Below are 22818 nucleotides of genomic sequence, written 5' to 3'. Positions count from 1 at the left end.
TTATACTGTAAGAGAAGAGAGTGCTGATTTATTGTCAAGTGGAGTCTGATTGGTAGAGGTGTTGCCATAGAGAATGCTGACTGACAGTGATGGTGATTGACAGTTAACTGCCAAGCATTGTTTGAAATTTAAACCAAGAAGCTTCACCCTGGTTTGTCAAGGTATTGCCCTGAGGAATGAGTCAGTAGATGGCTGTTACTTAGTTTTTTTTAGCTGAAACAGACGCAATATGTGTACATGCTCTTTCTGTCTACAAAGAACAAGGCCCTTTGTATTAATGTATGATCAATATACATATTAGGATTCTTACAGTTCCACAGGCTATAAGATTGGTCTTATTGGCACCTTGTAAATAGGACCCGAGACATTTGCTCTCACCATGCAAGCTTGATGCTGAAATAAGGTGCAGCAAAGGCATCCTGAGGAATAACAGCTACCCTAATCAGATAGTTTAATGCTTTATATCATGAAAACTCATGAACAGACCTAAAACCATCACTTTAGTCCCTGAAAAGTGCCTAGTCTACCAGATTACTCTGGAAGTGCAAGGTATCTCAAAAATTCGAGCAACAGGTGAAACTAGCTGTTTCACGCTGCTCCTACGCATAGCAAAATGAGTGGTATTTGCCATTAACAGGATGGTTTAAATTTCAAACAACGCTTGGCAGTTAATTGTCACTCACCATCAATGGTGCATTCTCTATGGCAACACCTTTACCAATCAGAGTCCACTTGCCAACCAATCAGCACTCTCTTCTCATTCAATATAAATTGTTGTTTTCCCCTTATGAAGGGGAATTCTTTTGAAGTTTGAAATTTAAACCAGGCAGCTTGATGCTGATTGGTCAAGGCATTGCCCCGAGGAATAAGTCAGCAAATGGCTGTCACTTGTTTTGTTTAGCTGAAACAGGCACAATATGTGTACATTTTTTTCTGTCTGCAAAGAACAGGGCCCTGTGTATTAATATATGTAGCTTCCAGTGCATGCAAATGCATCACACAGCGAGCCCGACTGACAATCTTAAATTGGTTGTCAGCGTAATTCTTAGCTCACTGAGGATTATTTAGCAAATGTCCAGTTGTGGAATTGTGATGAGCGCAAGATGAAAAGCTTCGACATGTCCCTTTTTTTTTAGCTATACTCAAAATTAAATTTGGAATGCCTTATTGAAGAAAACTACCTTCCAGTCTCATAGCGCCACTATCTTACCTCCTTAATTAGAGCTTAATGTTCTTGTCAGTCAACATAATACTCTTGCCAGCATCCATAGTTTCATTGCCTGGTAAATCAACGCCAACACATCCTTTAAGCAATATTTATCCCTTAGTGCTGACCTTAATCACAGCAACTTGCCAAAATGGTGTACATTTAAAAATCATGGAATGTTCAGTAACTTGAAAAACAAGAGTTGTGACTGCCAGCAGCATTGTAGTACTGAATCTTCACAGGCAGTGAAACAACTACATCATTTCTCCTGAGAGTTCTTCAACAGGGCAAGATTATTTTTCCATTGCTTTCCCTGCTCAGCGTTTGCTGCCCTGCCCAAAACTGACACATGGAAATAATTATTTTCTCCAGAAGCTTGGGAAAACACATGCAGTTATAAATAAAACAGCCTTTGGATGAGGTGGGCAGGCGTTTTGCAGGGAAAGGTAGAAACTACAAAATTGTTGGAGACTGAGTCCCAATAAATCTGAGACATAAGCCCAGATTTTTGCCATGACCAAGAGCCTCTTCTTGTGCAAAAATGGTGGATGAGCCCAGAAATTCTAAGTCCCACCCTCAACATGGCACTTCCTATTTTCATAGGGGTGGAACTGGAGTCAGGCTTGGGTTCGCACATGTGTGGTTTATGGAGGTAGCTGGCCATTTAAATCAGCAGCTGCCTCCACTGGAGCAGGATTTTGGTAGGCCTGGAGTGTGAAACCTTGAGTGTGTAGATTAGATCAGCTAAGAGCTGGTCTGAACTTGATGAATTCGTTTAGATAGCCAGGTTACCCTTCTGGAGAGGCAAGGTACCCCCTTGGACAGGGTCCCAGGACACCTTTGCAAGAGGAAAGGCATCCTTTGAGATTATTATAAGTGAACATGATTGTGGGTAAAAAGTGCATAAACTCATTGGAACAGTTAAAACTTTCAAAGAACTGTCAAAGCTATCAAAGAATGGTCAAAGCTGTCAAAGAACTGTCAAAGTAATCTAGGTAAGTTTGCATGGAGGGGGTTAGGACAAAGTTTGGTGAGTGGGAAGCATGAGTTGTCACTAAGTTGGCAAAGGGGCTATATAGGGGCATGGGGTTATGAGAGGCCGTGGGGGTGGATAGAGGGGCATGAGGTGGCATAGGTTGGCATGGATGGGGTATGAGGAATGTATGGGGAGTAAGAGGGGGCGAGGGCTGTTTGTTGTGTTAATCTTTTTTGTGTAATTTTTTTTTCATTTAATTCAACAAAGTGTCTAGCACAGAGGCAGGCCTTCTGCCTAGCCAGCCTCTGCAACCAGCAGCCCCTCCGTTCATTCTAATCCTGATTTCTAATCCAGCCCGAGCCCCAGAATGAAAATCAGAATTGTGGGTAACCATCTTAAAAGGTTAGGTTAGGAATTCCCCTGTTTCTGTGCACCCAACCCGGGGAGTGAAAATCTAGGCCATAGCTTTGGATCAAACCAAGCAGCCAGACAAGCATGTCCTCTTTCCCACAGCTGTTAAAGATGTGGACAAGATTATTTAATCACTGTCGCCAATCCAGTTCCCACTAAAGCTCAAGATCACATCATTTGGCATCAGGCTCACTCTGCAGTTGTGATGGAAGGTCACAGACTCGAAACGTTAACTCTGTTTCTCGCTCCACACAGCTTGACCTGCAAAGTATTTCCAGCGATTCTGTTTTTACAACTTTTACCATGACTTTACCATGGTGCTCTTGATCAAGTACTGCAGCCAAGCTGGTAGAGGTGGTACTCGGGAACAACATACAAGGTTTAGGAACAGCTAAAAGGGGGCTCCTGGCAAGCAGATCCAGCAGAGAAATAGCCAATTTGGTAAGTTGATCAACTAATTCCTACCAGGTTATTTTCACTAAAATGTCTGTGCCATGAACCAGCCTGTTTAGTCAGGAAGAATATCCCTCCAGGAACGTGACATCTGGGAAAGGAATATAGAGAGTGTGGAGAGTACCTGAGAGTGTAGGTAGATTCAATTAAGGCATTTGAGAGGGAATAGTATTAACATCTGAAAAGGAAGAACATGTGCAGGCCTACAGGGAGAAGACTGGGGGATGACACTAGGTAAATTGCTCCTTCAGAGAACCAGCACAGACATGACGGGCTGAATGGTCTCTGTTTGTGCTCTAACCATTCTGTGATTCTGTAGGTCCTGCAATATGTGATATTGAGGTTTTATAGGGGCCTGAAAAGAGAAGGATACATGTAAAGGTGAGCTTAGAGTCTGATTTCAGACTTGTAGAGCCTTCAGCATAGAAAATAAAACCAGGAAAGATCCTTTCTTGGTGCATTTCTGGGAAACTCATATTAGTACAGTCGAGAAAATGTGCCAGATGAAATATTATGCAATGCCTCAGCTTCATAAACCAGACATATTATATAAACAAAAATTCTGAGAGGAGTTCAAAAAGACATGTTATTCTAAATTCCACAGTCTGATTTAGCTACACAGAGATTAATCAATACCTGGGAGCAATAGCATGACAGACATCTGAGGAAAGATTTCAAGTGACATCTTTAACCATGAGTGCAAGTCATATGAACTCCAAAATTGGATTTTAATCACTCTAGGGTTATCAGTTATTTCCATAATCTATACTCTGAACTTTGTGAAGTACTTTCTTTAAAGAAAGATACCCTTTCAAGAGAATATGTATACATATTTTGTAAAGTTATTGTACAGTTTTGTCACACACTCTGGCACATTGGTATAGTTGCGCACACAGGAATCTGAGGAGTGGTATCATAAGCCATGAGTGAAAGTCATTTGAGCTACACGACCTGTGAATGGTTGGGATAATTAAGTTGAATGTCAGGGACTTTCAAGGGCTTTTCCTACCTGTTTAAGAGGGTCACTGTCTTTTGTAGTTACAATACTGGGAGAGGGGTGGTTAATTTAATGTGCCAGTCTGACCATAGAAGATTGTCAGATATATAAGGAAAATCACGTGGGCTATTAGGATAGATTTTGAATTGCTTGGTACTTCTTGAACTCTGGATAGAATACTTGATTGACATATATCCCACACATATTTTGCCCACATATTAGTCGTGGGTAGGATTTTGCTTCATTGCATTGAGGGAATTAATTCTTCTGCACCTAGCACAACAGCTCGTTCAAGTACCGCAGAAGGGGCTTTTCAGTAGGCAAGCATATCAGATGTGGGCCTGGGACTTTAGAGCATTTGAGACCTGTCATGATCTCGATGACTTCTGCACTGTTCCTCAGAATAGTTGAATACATGACCAGAACATACGTTGTAAGTTGTCCTTCTGGCCACAGTCCCTACAATGGTCATCCCCCAAGAAAGGGGTAGAATTTGTGAATTATTTGTGAGATGCACTGTACTCGGTGGATAATCCTGAGCCTGTCGTTCTACTGTAGGCTGTAAGGTTCTCGCAGTTCGTCCTCTACTATCTGGCATAATAGGTCCTGTTCCCAGCCCAATTTTAAGTCTTTTAAGTCTTTAGACTGAAAGACAAGTATGATTTATAATTCTTTCCCAAAGGACAAGTAGAGATTGCAAGACTGAAACCAATAGATTTTTGTTCGGCAATAGTATCAAGGGATTTGAAGCAAAGGTGGGTAAATAGAGTTGAGGAGCATATCAGCCATGATCTAGTTGAATTGCTCCAGTGACTGAATGGCCTATTCCTACTCCTCAACTGCTGCAGAGAGTGAATTATGCATTATTCAAAACTCTAATTATATTTCTTTTAAATATATTTTGTTCCTTTTCCCTCTTTGTGTCCATTATTCTGATATTTGACTAACGATGAGTTGATGAATAACTTGGTTTCTATACCTGGTCACTAGGGGCTAAGGAAGATCATTACAGGGGTCAACTCACTTTCTGATTTTCCCTCCAACCCTGTGAGAAAATGTCTCCACTCTCCTCTGAGATGCAAACTGGATGAGACCAGGGAAGGACTGAGCATGAACCCCTGTCCCACCATCTGGTAGGGCTTTAAATATATAAATATATTAAAATGTATAAATCTTTAAGGTCCGGATTTTCTCGGAGTCATGGAAACTCCAACCTGGATCCAGAAGCCCTGTCCCATTTCCAACAGATCCTATGTTTGTTGGGGGCAGAGGGAGGGGCTTGTGGGAACGGGACAGCATGTGATTCACACAAAAATAGAAAATGCTGGGAAAAACTCAACAGGTCTGACAGCATCTGTAGAGAGAGAAACAGAGTTAACGTTTCAAGTCCATATGACCCTTCTTCAGAGTTAAAGAGAAGTAGAAATGTGATGAAATTTATAATATTTAAGAGGGATGGAGCAGGTGAAACTGGATGGAAGGCCAACGATAGGTGGGGGCTAAGGAGAGATTGAAAAAGATGTCATGGACAAAAAGCCAAAGGGAGAGTTAGTGAAAGTGGTAATGACTAAAGAAGGTGCTGATAATGGCATAAAGGTAAGAAAGCAGAATGTATTAATAGCAGAACAAGGGTCAGCATTCTGTGAAAGAACATGGAACAGGTAACAGATGGCCTTTTTGGGGGTGGGGTGGGGGGAGAGCATTGGTTGGGGAAAAAAGGATAGAAAAAGGGATAAAAAAATGGGGTAAAAAGGGGTAAACGAGGAGTAAATGAATAGAAATAAAAACAAGTAGATAAGAAAATAAATTTTTAAAAAGGGTTTTAGAAAGGAGTGAAGATAGAGGAGAGAGTTCATGGACTGAATTTGTTGAACTCCAATGTTCTCAATGAACTCAATGTTCCAGATGCTGTCAGACCTGCTGAGATTTTCCACAGTTTACTGTTTTTGTTTCAGGTTTCCAACATTCGCAGTTTTTTGCTTTTATCCATGTGATTCATACATATGGGAAAGCTGAACCCAGCAGGGCCATTTGAATTCAGTGCAGAGTTCAAACAGACTGCATTGTTTTTGTGGAGTAAGGTTTATTTCTCACAAAATGTGACTTACAATTTTTAAAAGTGGACGTGAATGTAGGTAAAAGGTGAATAAGGTCTGTGGAACTGTCAAGCTAACAATTTGTTCAAAGGTCATAGACCGGAAATGTTAACTCTGTTTCTCACCACAGAAGCAGCCTGACCAATAGTGTTTTTCCAGCGTTTTTTGTTCTTATTTCAGATTTCCAGCATCCACAGTAATTTGCATATGTATAAGTTATTTAAATCCCCTGCTCTTTCAATTTTGAAAAAAATACCAAGCTTGCTGTGTGTCTCAGTTGAAAAAAATCAGTGCTTGCATTTTTAATAGCTGTTTGTTGACATAAGCCTGTGGGCTATCATTATAGTATTAGTATTACTTGACTGCTTCCACAACCTTTTGTTATCACAGTGGGGGACTCTAAGTTCATAGCTTTGTTGACAATTCAAAGAGGTTATGAAAGCATCAGCTGTCTTTGATGTAGGACTATGAATACAAATGTTTGTTCTTCCAAGAGATTAAGCATTTGAAGGGATTTAAATGTATCAAATAGGCTTTTATCAATGAGAGTTTTTTTTATAGTGAAGTCTGTAATAGATATTTAGAACTTTATCTTATTTCATCTCAGCATGGTTCCTGAGGTCTGCCTGTGAGCTGGTGAGTTTGCATGGAGGCTGTAAGAGCAAAGGGTTGTGGGTGGCATGAATTGGTATGGGTTGGCACTAAATTGTCATAGGGTCTATAAATGGCCAGGGAGGGTTAGTAGAGGGGCACAGGTTGGCATGGTGGGTATCATTGGCCATGGAGGGTGGGTAGAGGGGCATAGGTTGGAATCGATGTTATGATGGGCCATAGGGGTGGATAGATGGGCATAGTTTGGCATGAAGAGTATGAAGAGTCATGGAGGGTGGTTAGAGGTACATGGATTGGTATGGGAGCCATGGGGGCAGTGTAGAGGGGCATCATTTGGCATGGAGGATATGAGGGGCCATGGGTGTGGCTGATGGCATGAGGTAGCATGGAGGGAGCATGGGGAATGGATAGGAGGGATTAAGGGATGTGAGGAGTGAGGACGAGAGGGCCCAAGTACTTTTATTACAACTAGGATAAGTCCCAGCGCATCAAGATGGGCCATTTGAACAGCCCGCCTCCGTACTCTGCAGCCCCTGTGGCTGCTTCCGCATTGTTTCTGGGGGCATCAGGCCTGACTCCAGCATAAACCCGACCCCACCACAATTCCCCTACCTGCCAGAAAGAAAATCCAGCTGTTTGGGGCTGTTTCTCCCTAAGCAGGTACACTGAGCTGGGAATTTTCACCCAACACTGAGCACTTGCTTCAGTAGTGAAAATTTAGGCCTAAATGAACTGACCAATATAAAACTACAAGACTGTATTTAAAAACCCATCTTGTTCACCAATGTCCTTCAGGGAAGGAAATCTGATGTCCTTACCTAGTCAGACTGAAATGTGACTCCAGAGCCATAGCAACATGTTTAAATCTTAACTGTCCTCTGGAATGGCCTTGCAAGTCACTCATTTGTATCATGATAATTAAACAAGAAAGTGGACAGGCCACCCAACATCTACTTAGGCACCAGAAATGACAGATGCACGCCCTGCCTAATTGATCCTGCAAAGTCCTCCTCACTAACATCTGGGGACTTGTGGCAAAATTGGGAGGGCTGTTCCATAGACTGGTCAAGTGACAGCTTGGTATAGTTGTAGTCACGCTTACCAAATCAAACCTTGCATTATGTCCCTAACACCTCCATGGGCAGAATCTTCAGCTCAGTGAGCAGGGGCAGGGCCCGCTCGCCGAGGCGCAAAATGACACGCGGTGTTGTTGGGCATGTGTCCCGACATCACCGCGCATCATTCACATTTTCAGTTCGGTCGGCTGCGCACCCGCCAAACTGTCAAAGGCCTATTAAGGCCAGTTAAAAACTAATTGAGCTAATAAAATGAGCTGCTCATCCAACCTTCATGTTGGTGGGTAGGTGAAGAGCCCAGGCGGCCTTCGCATTTTTCATGGAACCTCATCCACGGACGGGGTGAGGTTTCATAAAGTGTTTAAAAATTCAATAAAAACTCTTTAAAAATTTCATTGACATGTCCCAGCTCATGTGACACTGTCACATGAGGAGACATGCTTTAAAAGTTTTTAATTTCTTTATTTAGATGTTTAAAAGTTAAACTAATCTCCATGAGGCATCTCTGTACCACAGGGAGATTTCTGCACTCTTTTGCACACATGCGCGAAAGAGCACAGGCCCCAACTCAGGGAATCCCTCCCACCCGCACAGGGACGCTCAGCGCTTCCGGACGTGCATCACACTGGGTGGGCCTTAATTGGTCCGCCCACGTAAAATGGCGGCCTGACCCCGATTGGTGGCGCCGATCAGATTCGCGTCTGCCCCCACCCAACCCACACAACCCCCCTCTTAAATCCCTACACACACACACACACACACAAACACACACACACACACACACACACACACACACACACACACACACACACACACACACACACACACACCATGGATTTTAAGATAAAACAGATTCAATAGCACCAATCTGGAGTATAGGATTCAAAAGGTTGATTTTGATCGATATCTTCCAAATTCTTTTCAGTTCTTGTTAATGACATGAGGTGGTCTTTCAGCACTTTCAGTATTTAGTTCACTGGTTCAGAACTTGCTTTTCAACGTCTCTAACAGTGGTTTTCCCTTTTCCTTTTTACAGGGGTTTACTCAGAGACAGAGCAGGTCATAGAGATATGAGGAAAAGAGATTTTAGATGTTTTCTCTTTGCAATTCATTGCAATATTTAAACCAGATGGATTTTGATAAACGTGTCCGCATAGCAGCAAAGTCCTTTCCGGCATCAACCTGTCTTCCTTGGCACACTCTGTTCCAGACTGCAACATCATATATATCTCTCATCCTGTTCTAGTGGAAATGTCTTTCAACCTGCAGCCATTGTAATTCTAATCCCCCGTCCAACAGAAAATAAAAAGCTATGTTCTTTACAACAGTCCAACAGAAATAAAAAGATATGTTCCTTACATGTCCCACTGGTAGGACAGGCCCATTAGAGGTGGTGGCTCAGTGAATGGCCCTGGGAGTCCTCAGCAATGACTCTGAACCCCATGAAGTCTCATGGCATCAGGTCAAACATAGGCAAGGAAACCTCCTGCTGAATACCACCTACTGCCCTCCCTCAGCTGATGAACCAAAGCTGCTTCATGTTGAACACCACTTGGAAGAAGCACTGAGGGTAGCCTGGGTGGGGGGGGCATCAATGTCCATCACCAAGAGTGGCTCAGTTGCTGCTCCTGACTGAGCTGGCCAAGTCCTAAATGACAGATCTGCCAGGTTATGAGAGAACCAACAACATATTTGGTCTTGTCCTCACCCATATATATGTTTATAGATGCATCTGCCCATGACAGTTCTTGTGGGAGTGATCACTGCACAGTCCTTGTGCAACAAAGACCACCTTCACACTGAGGACATTCTCCATTGTATTGTGTGGCACTATCATCATGCTAAATGGGATAGATTCAGAAGAGATTGGCAGCTCAAAACTGGGCATCCATGAGGCTCTGTGGACCATCAGCAGCAGAATTATATTCAACCACAACCTTTAAGCTCAGCATATCCCTCACGCTACTATTACCATCAAGCCAGGCAATTAACCCTGATTCAATTAGGAGTGCATGAGAGTGTGCCAGGAGCAGCACCAGACAAACCTAAGAATAACATGCCTTAAAATGGAGCTACAACACAGGACTATATGCATGCTAAACAGCGGAATCAGCATTCCATAGACAGAGCTAAGCAATCCAGCAGCCAATAAATCAGATCAGGAGTATGATGGAATACTCGCCACTTGCCTGGATGAGTGCAGCTACAACAACACTCAAGTACCATGACACCACCCAGGAAAAAGCAACCTGCTTGATTGGCATCCCATCCACAAACATTCACTCCCTCCACCACTGACGCAGGGTGGCAGCAGTTTGTACCATCTACAAGATGCACTGCAGGAACTCACCAAGCCTTCTTAGACAGCACTTTCTAAACCCACGACCACTAGCATCTAGAAGGACATGTGCAGCAGATGCATGGGAACACCATCACCAGGAAGTTCCGTTCCAAGCTACTCACCTTCCTGACTTGGAACTATATCATTGTTCCTTTGCTGTTGCTGAGTCAAATTCCTAAATTCTGGACTGCAGCAGTTCAAGAAGGCAGCTCACCATCACCTTATCTAAGGGAATTAGGAGATGGACTATAAATGCTGGTATGGCCAGCCACGCCAACATCCCATGAATGACTGAAAAAAAGGAAGATTGTTGTTCAGTTGGTGGCCAATCCTCTCAGTCCAAGGACATCACTCCAGGAGCTCCTCAGTGTAGTGTCCTAGACTCAATCTTCAGTTGTTCCATCAATTTCCTTCCCTCCATCATTGGTCAAAAGTGGAGATGTTCATTAATAATTGCACAGTGTTCAGTACCATTCTCAACTCCTCAGATACTGAAGCAGTCTGTACCTATGGGCAGCAAGACCTGGACAACATTCAGTCTTGGTCTGATAATTGGCAAGTGACATTCGCAACACATAAGTGCCAGGCAATGACAATCTCCAACAAGAGAGTATCTATTTCCCTTTAACATTAACAACATTACCATTGCTGAATCCTCCACGAACAACATCTTGGGGGGTTACCATTGACCAGGAACTGACCTTGACCAGCCATATAAATACTGTGGCTACAAGAGCAGGTCAGCAGCTGGGAATTTTGCAGTGAATAACTTACCTCCTGACTCCCCAAAACCTGTCCAGCATCTACAAGACACAAGTCAGGACTGTTATGGAATACTCTCCATTTGCCTAAATTAATGTAGCTCCAACAACTCTCAAGAAACTTGACACCATCCAGAACAAATTAACTTGCTTGATCAGCATCCCATCCACTCCACTTTAAGCTCCCTCGACTACCAGTGCACAGAGTAGTAGTGTGTACCATCTACAAGATGAACTGCAGCAATTCACCATGACTCCTTCTACAGCACCTTTCAAACCCACAACCTCTACCACCAGAAGAACAGGGGAACAGGCACATAGGTATATCACGATCTGCCAGTGCCCCTCCAGGTCACAGACATTCCTGACTTGGAAATACTTTGCTGTTCCTTCGATGCTGCTGGGTCAAAAACCAGGGACTCCCTTCCTAAAAGCACTGTTGGTGTACCTACACCACACAGACAGCAGAATTTCAGGAAGGCAGTTCACCATCACCTTCTCAAGGGCAGTTGGGTGTGGGCAATAAATCTAGTCTTACCAGTGATGCTCACATCCCATGAACGAATAATAAAAAGCTGAGCCATATAGCTCAGAAGTAAACCTGTATATCATCCTATTTGTACTGAGTTGTCTGTTCCTAGTTTGGTGGTAGTAGGGATGTAGCTCAACTGGCCTTGGCCTTGGGCTAGAACAGGGGGAAGAGAATGAGCCTAATGATTACAGCTAGAAACATCAAAACTATGAAATTGGATAACCCCAGAAAACCCCAGAGATTGCAATGTATGATTAGCTCAAGGCTATTGGATCAGATGGAGGCGTTGTACAAACTTCATGCTGCCTGCTAACTGAAACGATTGTCATGTGCAGCCAGCACTAAGCATGCTGTTGAGTGGCTGCACACCTGAGCAGGAGGCATAACATTGTGAGAGGCTAGCTAGTCTAAAATGAGACTGTGCTCACCATCATTGCAGCTCCTATGGATAAGCCTATTGCAAACAGCAGGGCTGAAACCATCAAATATGATGATACCTTCACACATAATCCTCCTTCTCAAATCCAACATCCCCCTTGTCCCACACTCTTCTGATTTAGAAGTTGTATGTGGTGTGAGCATGCATTTTTTGCTTTTCCACTGTCCCTTTACTTCAGCCCTTTTCCCTTTCTCCTTCCGATATCCAAAAACTGCAACCTGGCCAAATAATGGTGGAACAGCAGGAGGTAGAAGTGTGGGAAGACCGTGAGGAAGAAGAAATTCACTCTCACAGATGCCACATCAGGTACTGACACCGCGTGTACTGTATAGGATAGCTTAGAGGCAAGGTCTGTACATAGTGAGCACCGGGCATGAGTGGCCTGCAGCCAGGATAGGAAACAAGGGTAGGACAGGTGCCAGCTTGCTGGAAAGTGAGGTTCTGCTGCAGAAGCCTCAGATTAGCATTTGATTCGGGTGACCTCCAGGAGAGGACTGATGGATATGCAGGATGAAATTCTTTGGTAGGTCTGCCAGAAAACCTGGATTCAATGTCAAGAAGAATGGAGGAATCCGGCACCAGTTTGGCACAAGGTTTTGCACAGAACTTGCAGGCAACCAATCCGCTATTGCCCATTTTGAATCAATAATAAAAGTGAAAATCTCCCCACCCCAACCCTCCCAACCACTGTTTTATACTATTTTTAAAAAAAATTTCTTGGTTTTGGAGTCTGAGTCTCTGTTCAGGATGAGCTTAAGTTCAATTTGCTTTCCAAAGAGAAGGCAACCTTGTGGCAGCAAGGTACCATGCAGCTGATGTTGACAGTGAAGAACCTCTGGTATAATCCCTGGATCTCAACCTTGTTTGCCTCAGTAGTGGGCAGGAAAAGGTATACACCAGATTGTAGGGATGTGAGTTTCGCTTACACAACTGGCCAGTTATGTGCAACCTTAGTAAATATCAACTGTAAACATCCAAAAATATGACAAATGATTCAAAGGAAAATTGGGGCCAATAATTCCTGAAATTATCCAAAGAAAAACAGTGCTCATTTTGATTGGACCCATGGCAATTTACAAAAGAAAGGGATCATTCATTCCTTGCCTAATTTAAAGGGATAAACTTCATAAATTCTTGGCTTTGATGCAGAACTTTGCAAATATAATCTAATAGTCTTAAACTTTTGCACAGTGCAATAGCAACATCCAGTGGTACGAATTCACTACAGCAGCTCTCATGTTATTTTGCTTTCATCCTTTCCTTTGTTGATCATTCAGAACTGATTCAGATTGGCTTCGTGGTGTTGACCTAGTTGAAAGCCTAACTTAAGAGAGGAATTCCTAGAGCAATGACTTAAATCGAGATTGAACCTCTCATTGGTGGTAGCAGTTCAAAGAAGAAAGTGAAATGAATCAAAAATACAGACATTAAGTGCACAATGAGGAAATAAAGTCAGTATCACCTAAATTGTTCTGTTTCTTTCTCTTGTCCGTATAAAATAGCCCCTAAGTTTACTAGATTTTAGAGCGAGATTGAAGAGGGTTTAAAGAGCCCTGTATCAATAAAAATCATCAATATGATATAAAAAAATGTTACAAACTATTTTGACATCTGCCACTGAGCTATTTGCCATGTGGCAGTCATTTATCTTTCCATTTCAAATGGGTCTTCCAATGAGAATTTCTTTGTATCCTTAATTTTTGAGGAAGAGAGAGTAAATGAGGGATGTCAGTCTGGGTTGACAGCAGCAGAAGGCGCATGGCCCATCCCCATCACCAATAACTCTATGCCACAGTACACAGACAGACACACTCATATCAGCCTCTGTCTGAAGACCATTGCATCCTGAGGCCTTTCTTCACAAAGGAAACTGTGTTATGATCCCAGTTGATGTACTACTGGACAGGTCAGATCCCTGGATGGAACCTGGCTTGATAGATCCTATCTTTTGTTTTTTGTTTAGAAACATGGAGGGCAATTACTGAACAGAGTCACAGAGTCTGCTGATGTACTTTCAACAAAATAAAAAAACATATATTAAACAAGAAAAAAATGAACAATATTACACTACCCCTTCACCCACAACCATACCTTTACAGATATATACAGATTCGTAGGAATAAATTAAGTTACAAAAAAATCTATCTTATACCCTAACATTCACAGAAAGTATACAGTTCATGCAAACCAATAGGCGACCTGTAGTCAGACACAACACACTCCAAGATCAAGTGGCAGATGCCACTCAAAGCAGATGCTATGGATCTCTCATCAACTCCCCCAGACGCTCGTCATACTGTGAGCCAATGGAAGTTCTGGGCAGAATTTTCCGTGCCCTCTGGCATTGGGCGTCATGGAGGATGTGAGCGGATAATATGGCGGGAAGGCCAAAAATTGGTTTCACAACATCATGAAATGAGTTTGCAATCCACTCCGCCCCTCAAGGGCGGACTGCATTTCACATCAATACATGTCGGGAACTTCATTGTAATACATCTGCGTACCATTATTAGCCCATTGGAATCATCCCACCAAACTGGATGATCTGAGCACATTGGCATGCACTGTACATAAGCAATATGCACCTGGCTAGTTGTACTTCACTCCGGACTTCGAGGTTGGTTTGTCTATCTGGCTACGGGCAGCATTCACTGTCATCAGCACCAGGATTCGCAGGCAGCACCACATCACTTTTAGTGGGAGCTCATGGGCAGGTGTCTACCTACTAGACCAGACATAAGGCAGGGATGGCTTTTCAATAGCTGCAGTGCGAGGGCTTGCTTGGGGCAGTAGGAGAAGTGGCCTCAGGTAAGGGAAACACTGCAGGGCTAGGGCTGTACTGGGAAAGGAGGGTATCCCAGGGCGTGTGCGGGGGCACATGTTGATCTGTGCAAGTGGCCTCAAGATGGTGAGGGCTGAGGAGGCAATCTCCAGAGGAGATGAGGCCAGATGGAGATGTGAGGCCTTGTGTGATAGAATGAGTGGTGATGTACCCTGAACTGGCAGTGAGTGAGATTCCAGTGAATGTGTGATGGCCTTGTATGTATGAGTTTAGAGTTTAGAGATCTAATTCCCTTACCCCGGTGGTACAGATGAGATCATTCATCCTCTTTTTGCACTGGATGGCCAACCCCCACTTCTGTGCAGTATTGGCATCATTGCCACTGTCTCTCAAGCTGGAGCGGTGAAATTGCTGAACCTCCTGTGGCCAGAGTGGGGTTGGAGAACATCACAGTGGGCCTCCAAATGGTATTCCAGTGACGGGTCACTGAACTCTTCTTGGCTTTCAGGGCCATGTCTTCACTGGAGCAGTCCTGGGCTGCAAGTATTGAGAACTGTGTGCACCTGGATTGAGGAAATGCGAGGTAATGGCATGGTGGGCAGAGGCCACCCACCAGCGAGGCAGCATGTTTCCTGTGGCTGCATAATTAATGAGGTGGGATTAGGACAATACGGCATGAAAAGCCACCATTGTGGCCGACGGGTAAAACGTCCTTTTTCCCGCCTGCTACTGCAGTTAATACAAATCTGGGATGATTCTGCCCTCTGTCTTTCACATGGGGGTTTCCAATCTCCACTCTCGAAGAACTCACCTTGGAATCTTCTGCCATGTGACATTTCCTCTCGGACGTCTTCAACATGGATCCACCTCTGAGCTTTGATCTCTCCCTCCGAAGTTCCTCTCCACTGGATTGCCACGGGCATTCAAGCTTTCTCTGAGATTCAGCCATGGCAGCAGACCACTGCTACACAGGCCTGTAGGAAGGAGATACCAACTTTTGGCTGTCTCCTCTAATCTTCTGGTTTCTTGCAAGCCCACTTTGCTTTAATTCTACTCTCCACAGCTTTGTCTCTTTGATTCAGAGCCTTGTCCTCTTGCTTCTCACTTTAACTTCACTGAACAGGATCTCGTTCAGACTCCTGTTCTTTTCTCTTGACTTCACTGTCTTCCTGGGGCCTTTTGTCCCACCCCCTGGTTTCTGGGACTTGATTCTGTTCTTCTGAGAAATCTGCTCTCTGCAGTTCCCGTCCTGTCTCCTCTATGCCTCTCTGGAGAATGGCATTTCCCTTCTGAATTATGTGATCTTCTTGTTACTGTCTTTTACTTTTGCTTTCATTTCTTCTTCTTCGCAGGTTCAGGGCTCCCTTTAAATTGGGAAAAAAATCCAGAAAAGAACAAATTGCGCATGTGCACAAGGCCATTTACTGGCTTTACAATGAGGATCCTTACCAGACTCTGGCCAGCACATGCACAGACCACTGAAGATCGGAAAAAGGAATGATCTGTGCATATGCGGCCATTCCAGAGCCGGCACATGCGCAGAAACTGTAGAAAGGAGTCATCAACCTTTGGCTGTCTTCTCAGATCTTCTGGCTTCTCGCAAGCCCACTTTGCCTTAATTCTGCTCTCTACAGCTTTCTCTCTTTCATTTGGAGACTTTTCCTCTTGGTCCTTACTTTAACTTCACTGAGGCCTGCTGGGATTTGTAGTTCCCAGTCTCCGAGGGGTCGAACTTCATTTTTTTGAAAGGTAAGTTTTCTTTCATTCCTTTTCTCAGGATCGCAACAACTGTCAATGAGTCATGTTGCTGCCTTAATTCTAAGAAGGTCACAATCTGCCTTAATTTTTATACAATTCACTCCAGGCTGCTTCTAGAGTCATTTGTAACATGAGGCAAACAGCAATGCAGGGATGTAATGAGCGGACACATTGTTCACCAGCAAATTCATTTCCTTCCAAGTGGACAACCAGCAGCAACAACTAGGGTAATGCAATGCACAAGGCAGGCAGGATTCTCCTTTGTTTGTATGCTTCCATGTTCAATAACACCACCCTACATCAACAGGAAAGGATTCTATTTTTGCATTGGGCTGTTCACTTGTAACCTGCAGCACCATTCTGCAAGTGAATGCTCGCTACCCTAGGGGCTGCTGCAACACCTTGACAGGATATCATGTCACTACTGTTTGAGCTCCGACCCAGGAAGTCAAGTCTCAGCAGGGTTCTGGAAGATCAAGCCTCTCTTCAGGAAACACAGGTGGTAACACCAACCTAGTATCTCAAAACATACACTATAATGGCATCCATTTATCCATGTGAGTGATCACTAACCACAGAATTGGCATGTTGAAAGCATGCTTCTGGTGGCTGGATTAATCTGGGGGTGTCCTGAAATATCATCTGGTAGAATTTAAGGGGTAACGATTAGGTGCTATATATTAAAAATAACATTGCCTTACAAAGAGGTTTAATTGTGGAAACCACAGAGGAAGAAAATCCCAAAGTTGGCAAAGGGATCAGAAAGATGAGCAGCAACAACCTGAAGATGATGTAAAGAAGGGACTCTTGCAACCTTCTCTTGACTGCAACAACTGGCCACCTCATCAGCAAATGTGTCTTCCACTTCTCCTTTCCTTCACCATGTATAGACATAGAGCTGGAGATTGCAGAATCCTCAAGAAATAATTTTAGTACAACCGTAAATTTAAGGTGACACCATAGCATGTGCATATCAAGTGTTCCTCACCAGTATGCTTCACTTTGGTATCTGCTTTTAACATTTGCTTTGTGTTACTCCTGGGTGTTGCCTCCTGGGAGAAGCATGAAGTTGGTGGGTGCTGTAATAAAATGAGATTTGAGGTGGTCCTTATTTATACTTGCTGCACGGTGGGTCACTTATACTGCTGCATTGGCATCCTGACCCTATCACCTTTCTGACACTTGTGCAGAGGCTGGAGGGAGGGTCTTCATATGATGTTATTCTGACAGACAGCACAATTGCCCATGCTCATTCCTGCGGTGCCAATATTACTGATTGGCAGGAAACTAGTGAAGAGCCATGTGATGTTTAGTTGGAACCCAAGGCCAATCCTTTAGATGCACAAGGAAGTGGTTCTCCCCAAGTTGATGCCACCATGGCAGCAGTCTGAGCATCTATGGTGGAAATGCAAATTGCCCTTTGGGCTTCTTGTATCCTTGGAGCTGGCAGGTGCTCCACGGTGGATTGCTGAGTTTTGAATCTGTCCTGTAAAGTGCCATGTACATGCTGCCTAAAGCTTGCACTAATGCCTGAAGAGGATGTCAGCCATATCTCATTGGCAATGGAAAGAAATGTCCTAAATCGCCTTACAGATAATGAAACATTTTTGGAAGTCTTGTCACTGATGTAGTAAAAGTTCCTCTGAGTTAGAAAATTGTACGTTCAACTCCCACTCCAGAAACTTGAAAACAATGCGTGGAATTTTCTGTGCCCATTGGCATCAGGCATTATGGCGGGTACGAGTGGACAATATGACAATAATTGGTTTCACACCGTCACAAAACCAGTTTGCGATCCTCGCTCCGCGCGTTAATGAAGGGCCGCCTTTGGGAATATCATTTTAATACATCTACATATCATTATAAGCCCCGCTCGCCAGAATCATCTCCCCACCTCAAACTTACCGTCCACATAGGCGGGAAAACACACCGGTGCAGAACATATCTTGACAAGTGTGATGTGCTGAAGTCAGGACTTAGCGTCAGGGCCTTGCTCACATCACGGACATCCAAGGAGCAGAAGATGCTGGAGCCCTACAGTAACAAGAGTCTGGAGGAACACGAGCATCGCATGCTGGACAGATTCTGCTGGACATGCTATGCTGTGAAGCAGCTGACGGAAGGTGGAAGGTCACCGTTGAGGGTCTGCTTTGGGACATCAGTATCTTGGCCAAGGTCTGCTATGGATGATTGTTGAGGGGGTAGGAAGGAAGGTCCAACTGTGAGTGGGAGAGGAAGGTGTATGGGGTGGGGCAGGGAGGGAAGGGAGGTTAGTGGGAGAGGAAGGTCGAGGTTTGTCAGGGAGAGGAAGGTATACCGAGGGGGAGTGAGGTTAGGAGTGGGGTAATGATGGTGTCAGGGGAGTGTGAGGTTGGGAGGGGAGAATGAAGGTGTGGGGGCGGTGAGATTAGGAGGGGGGTAGGGAGTATGAAGGAGGATGGTGTAATGGGGGAGAAAGCGGCAGCTGGGAAGGTAGGTATAAGGTGGGGGGACGAAGGTATAAGGAAAGGGGTCCAGAGTGGGGGAAGGAGTAAGGGGGGGATCTCTAGGTGAATGTGCAAGGGAGGGATCTGTGGAGTTGATGACTGCCTCCTGGGGAGCAAAATGAGTGTGGGCATGGTGGGAGGGAATGATGAGAATGAGAGAGGGCAGAGTGAGCCGATAGGTAGGGAGACTGAAGGTGCGAGGGTAGCAGTAGAAGGGATGGCGAGGATGGTTGGTGGGGACTCGGAGGCAGACACGGACCCTGGGGGTGGGAAGGAGGAGGTCAGGGAGGTCAATGTGGATGGGGGTGGGATTCTCAGGAAGGTAGGGAATGTGTACATTCACCTGGACATCCTGAAAAGAAAAGGGTTCTGACTGGCAGTTGGGAGATGGAAGGTGATGCCGGGTGGGTAGGGGAAAAGGCGGGGAAGCTGAAGGCATACTTCACTACTACCATCTTGCAAAGTCAAAAGTTAAAGGGGCCTCTTGTTGGGCAATAACAGGTGCTGCATGGGAGTGTGATCAGTGGGTGGGCGGAGATGCAGGTCAGCTGAGGTGAACAACTGAAAGAACCCTAGGAGGCAGCATTGAAAATGCTCAGTACATTGAGGTGAGTGTGATGGAGGAAGGATCCGCTTGCATGGGACTCCGAAAGGCCCTGCCCCACACACACACTTCTCCCTCCAGAATCACTCGTGGGCCAGCTGCAAGCAACTGAACTGCTAGTGAGGGGAATGCAGGTGGAGGACTCATGAAGCCTATAAATGAAGCTGAAAGACACCATTACACATTATCAAGTGAAAGTGAATATATTTTCAGATTATAAAGTGACAAAATGTGTTCACCTGAACAACCACCCATGATCAGAAATTCTTAAATTTTCTAGGCCTTCCACTTCTTCTAGGTGCTGCCCTGACATCTGCAGCAGGGGTGGAGACAGCCTGTGTAATGGTTGACCTTGTTGCCTCTGAAGACTTCGGTGTGGGTCCTCTGGAGAGCCAAAGCCTTGGGGCCCCAGCTTGCTTTGGCTGTCCTCCTGTGAGCCAGCTACTCCCTCTGCAGTGACAGGTTGAGGGGGTTACAGACAAAGGGGACTCAGAGGGAGAAGACAGTGTCTGAGATTCCTGAGTGGATAACCCAGGCGTGTCCAGCTGCTGCTCCTCCTCCCTTCGGGTGCCCAAGAGCCCCGGCCTGACTCCTTGAAGGGAAGGAGCACCTGGGGGGACATTGAGGTGCCCTGTTTCCCCCTCACATTGCCACTGCAGGAACTCACCCATGGCTACCACAATGAAATACAGCTCTGTGTGCATCTCCACATTCTGCTGGACCAGGATCTCTATGGCGTCCACCATCCTTCCCTTGGGGGTCTCCATACATGCACATGTGGGCACCACTTCATCAGAGAGTAAGTGGATGCACTCCTCCTACTTGTGTGCCACTCTGTTAAGGGCTTCCAATAGCTCTGTGCAATGTTCCCCTGCCTTCTGCTGACTCTCCACGATGAGTTGGAAGGCCAAATCCAGAGGCTCATCATCTGACTCAGGCCTCACAGATGCCGCTTCCCAGCAGTCATCTGAGTGCCAGGGTGCTCTGCTGAACCTTCCTCCTCATGCTGCGGACACATATCCATGCACTGAACACCAGGTTGTGAACCTGAGTCTGCTCTAGATCTAGTTCCCAGCGAGGTGTGTGTCTCTGTGCTGGTGGGGGTGCGATGGGTCTTCCAGGCTGCTTATTTCCATTTCTTCAATGGAGGAGGTATCCTCTTGGCTGGAGGTGAGGACCTGGATGCAGTTGAGGGACTGGCTGGCTGAGGATGCCAGTCTCTTGGCAAAGCTCCCTGAGAACCAAAGTAGAGATAATTAGTGCATGGCAGCTGATTCAAAAGCAGGAGAGAGAGCACTCAGAGTTGCATTGAGAGAGGGATGATATGTTGTAGGATTCTTATGTGGGTGTTCACCACAGACCTCATCGTTGCCATAGTCACGGTCCACATCCTCACCAGTCAGTGCGATGGCATGCTCCTCAAAGTGAGTGAGAGCCTAATGGGGGCCACTCGGTCTAGGACCTCTCCCTGCTGTTGTGAACCAGCTTTTCCTGCATGGGAACAGATGGAGTGAGTGTGAACAGGATGCATGGCACTACATGGAATGTTTGTGTGGTGAGTGGAGCCATGGACTGGGTGAGGACATGAGTTTGAGAGGATATGAGCCTGATGGAGATGTGAGGGTGTGTGTGAGAGTTAGTGGTGTTGTCTCTTGAGGTGTGAGATCCCTGTGGATGTGTGATGGGTTTGTGACTGTGTGAGTTGAGAGTGATGAGAAGTGTGACTTACCCTGACGGAATGGACAAGACCAATTATCATCTTCCTGCACTAGGTGGCTGTCTTCTTTTGCAGGGCATTGGCACTGACCACTGCTGCCATTGACTCCCATGCAGGATTGGTGACGTTTCTTGCTGGCCTTCGCCCAGACTGTGGTAGAGGACTTCGCCACGGGTCTCCACTGCATCCAGTAGGTGCTTGAGGGAGGCATCGCTAAATCTGGGAGCAGCATGTTTCTTCCCTTTGGCAGCCATCAGTTAGCAGTAGCTTCCTATCCCTTGAAGAGTGCATTGCCAGGCAATGACCATCTCCAACAACAGAAAATCCAATCATCTGCACATGACATTCAATGGCATTACCATTGCTGAATCCCCCACTATCAACATCCTCAAGGTGGTGTCCTAGGCCCAACCATTTAAAGCTGCTTCATCAATGACCTTCCTTCCATCATTGGCCCATAACTTCTGAGTTCCAGAGCATCATACCCGGGAAATACCCCAAAGATGAGCTGGGGGCCTCCTCCCCACCCCTTGCATCAAGCACCAAAAGTACCCACTTAAGGATTGCAAGGCAATTGCCCGGAAGCTCAAACATCCTTTGGACAATTGCCCTACAATGGGAACCCAAAAATCCGATTTAAATTGCAAACTGTGGATGGTTCCTCCTGTCTTATAGTAACAGTTACCCAGGAAAAATTAGAAGAATTAAAACCACTTCTAACTTCTGAGTAACTATAGTATTGACCCACCCCAACCCCCACAGAACTCCTCCACCCCCCAACTCTCCACAGAAACCCCTGACTACCCTTCCACTCCACCCACCCCCAACTACCCACCCCACACCCCTTTGATCCCCCTATGACCACCACCCCCCCAAATAACCCCAACCCCCCCAGCTGCCCTCCTCATCTTGGGACTACCCCTGCAAAGGTTTGAACTTCCCCACCCAGGTCCCCCCCCGCCCCCCCCCACCCCCCCACCTTGACCTGTCACCCTATGACCCCCATGCCCCCGTCCCCACTGGGGCAAGCAAACCTGGCCCTGACAGGGCCCCATGCTCAACTTAAAGTCCACTGAAGCCTTCCTCAAGGACTGTTGCACTCTCAGCAGTGGCTACTGCTCTCTGCTGGGACAAGAGAATTGCTGGCTGTTTGAATGGCCGGCTGCTCTCTGAGGCAGAATTTCCTCTTGGAACGAGGCAGAAAGCCCACTCAAGCCAATTAAAGGCCTTTTGGCTGTTAAATGCTTATGGGGCAAGCTGGCCAATGGCAGACGGGCTCGTTGCTGACTTTTATGTCAGGGGACGGGAACCTCGCCCCCAGCATAAAATTCAGCCTATATTCTCAATACTCATAGTCACGTGGTGTGTGCACGTGAACCTTAACACTTTTGTATCTTTGTTGGTAAAATGGAAAGACAAAAAGCAAAGTGTGGGAGTGTTTTCTGTTTCTTGTGAATGCCTTACTTCCATTACTACTTAATGTTGGCAGGTGTTTGTTAAGTTAGTATGTCTGTGAAGGACATTTATATGATAGTGTGAATATGTTTAAGGTGTTTTCTAATAAAATTAG

At 45.3% G+C, this 22818-nt stretch overlaps 1 protein-coding gene across 1 annotated transcript in view; it reads left to right on the top strand.

The window, feature by feature from the left end:
- Nucleotides 1-2806: 2806 nt before the first annotated feature.
- reck (reversion-inducing-cysteine-rich protein with kazal motifs) overlaps nt 2807-22818 on the top strand; it is a 261283-nt gene continuing 241271 nt past the window's right edge. Inside the window, exon 1 of the mRNA XM_041190606.1 lies at nt 2807-3035. The gene's annotated coding sequence lies outside the window, so the exon portion shown is untranslated. The remainder of the gene's footprint in view (nt 3036-22818) is intronic.

This window comes from Carcharodon carcharias, chromosome 6 (genome assembly GCF_017639515.1).
Source record: "Carcharodon carcharias isolate sCarCar2 chromosome 6, sCarCar2.pri, whole genome shotgun sequence".
NCBI lineage: Eukaryota > Metazoa > Chordata > Chondrichthyes > Lamniformes > Lamnidae > Carcharodon > Carcharodon carcharias.
Note: the sequence above shows the minus strand (reverse complement) of the source record. Positions and strands in the feature narration are given on the sequence as shown.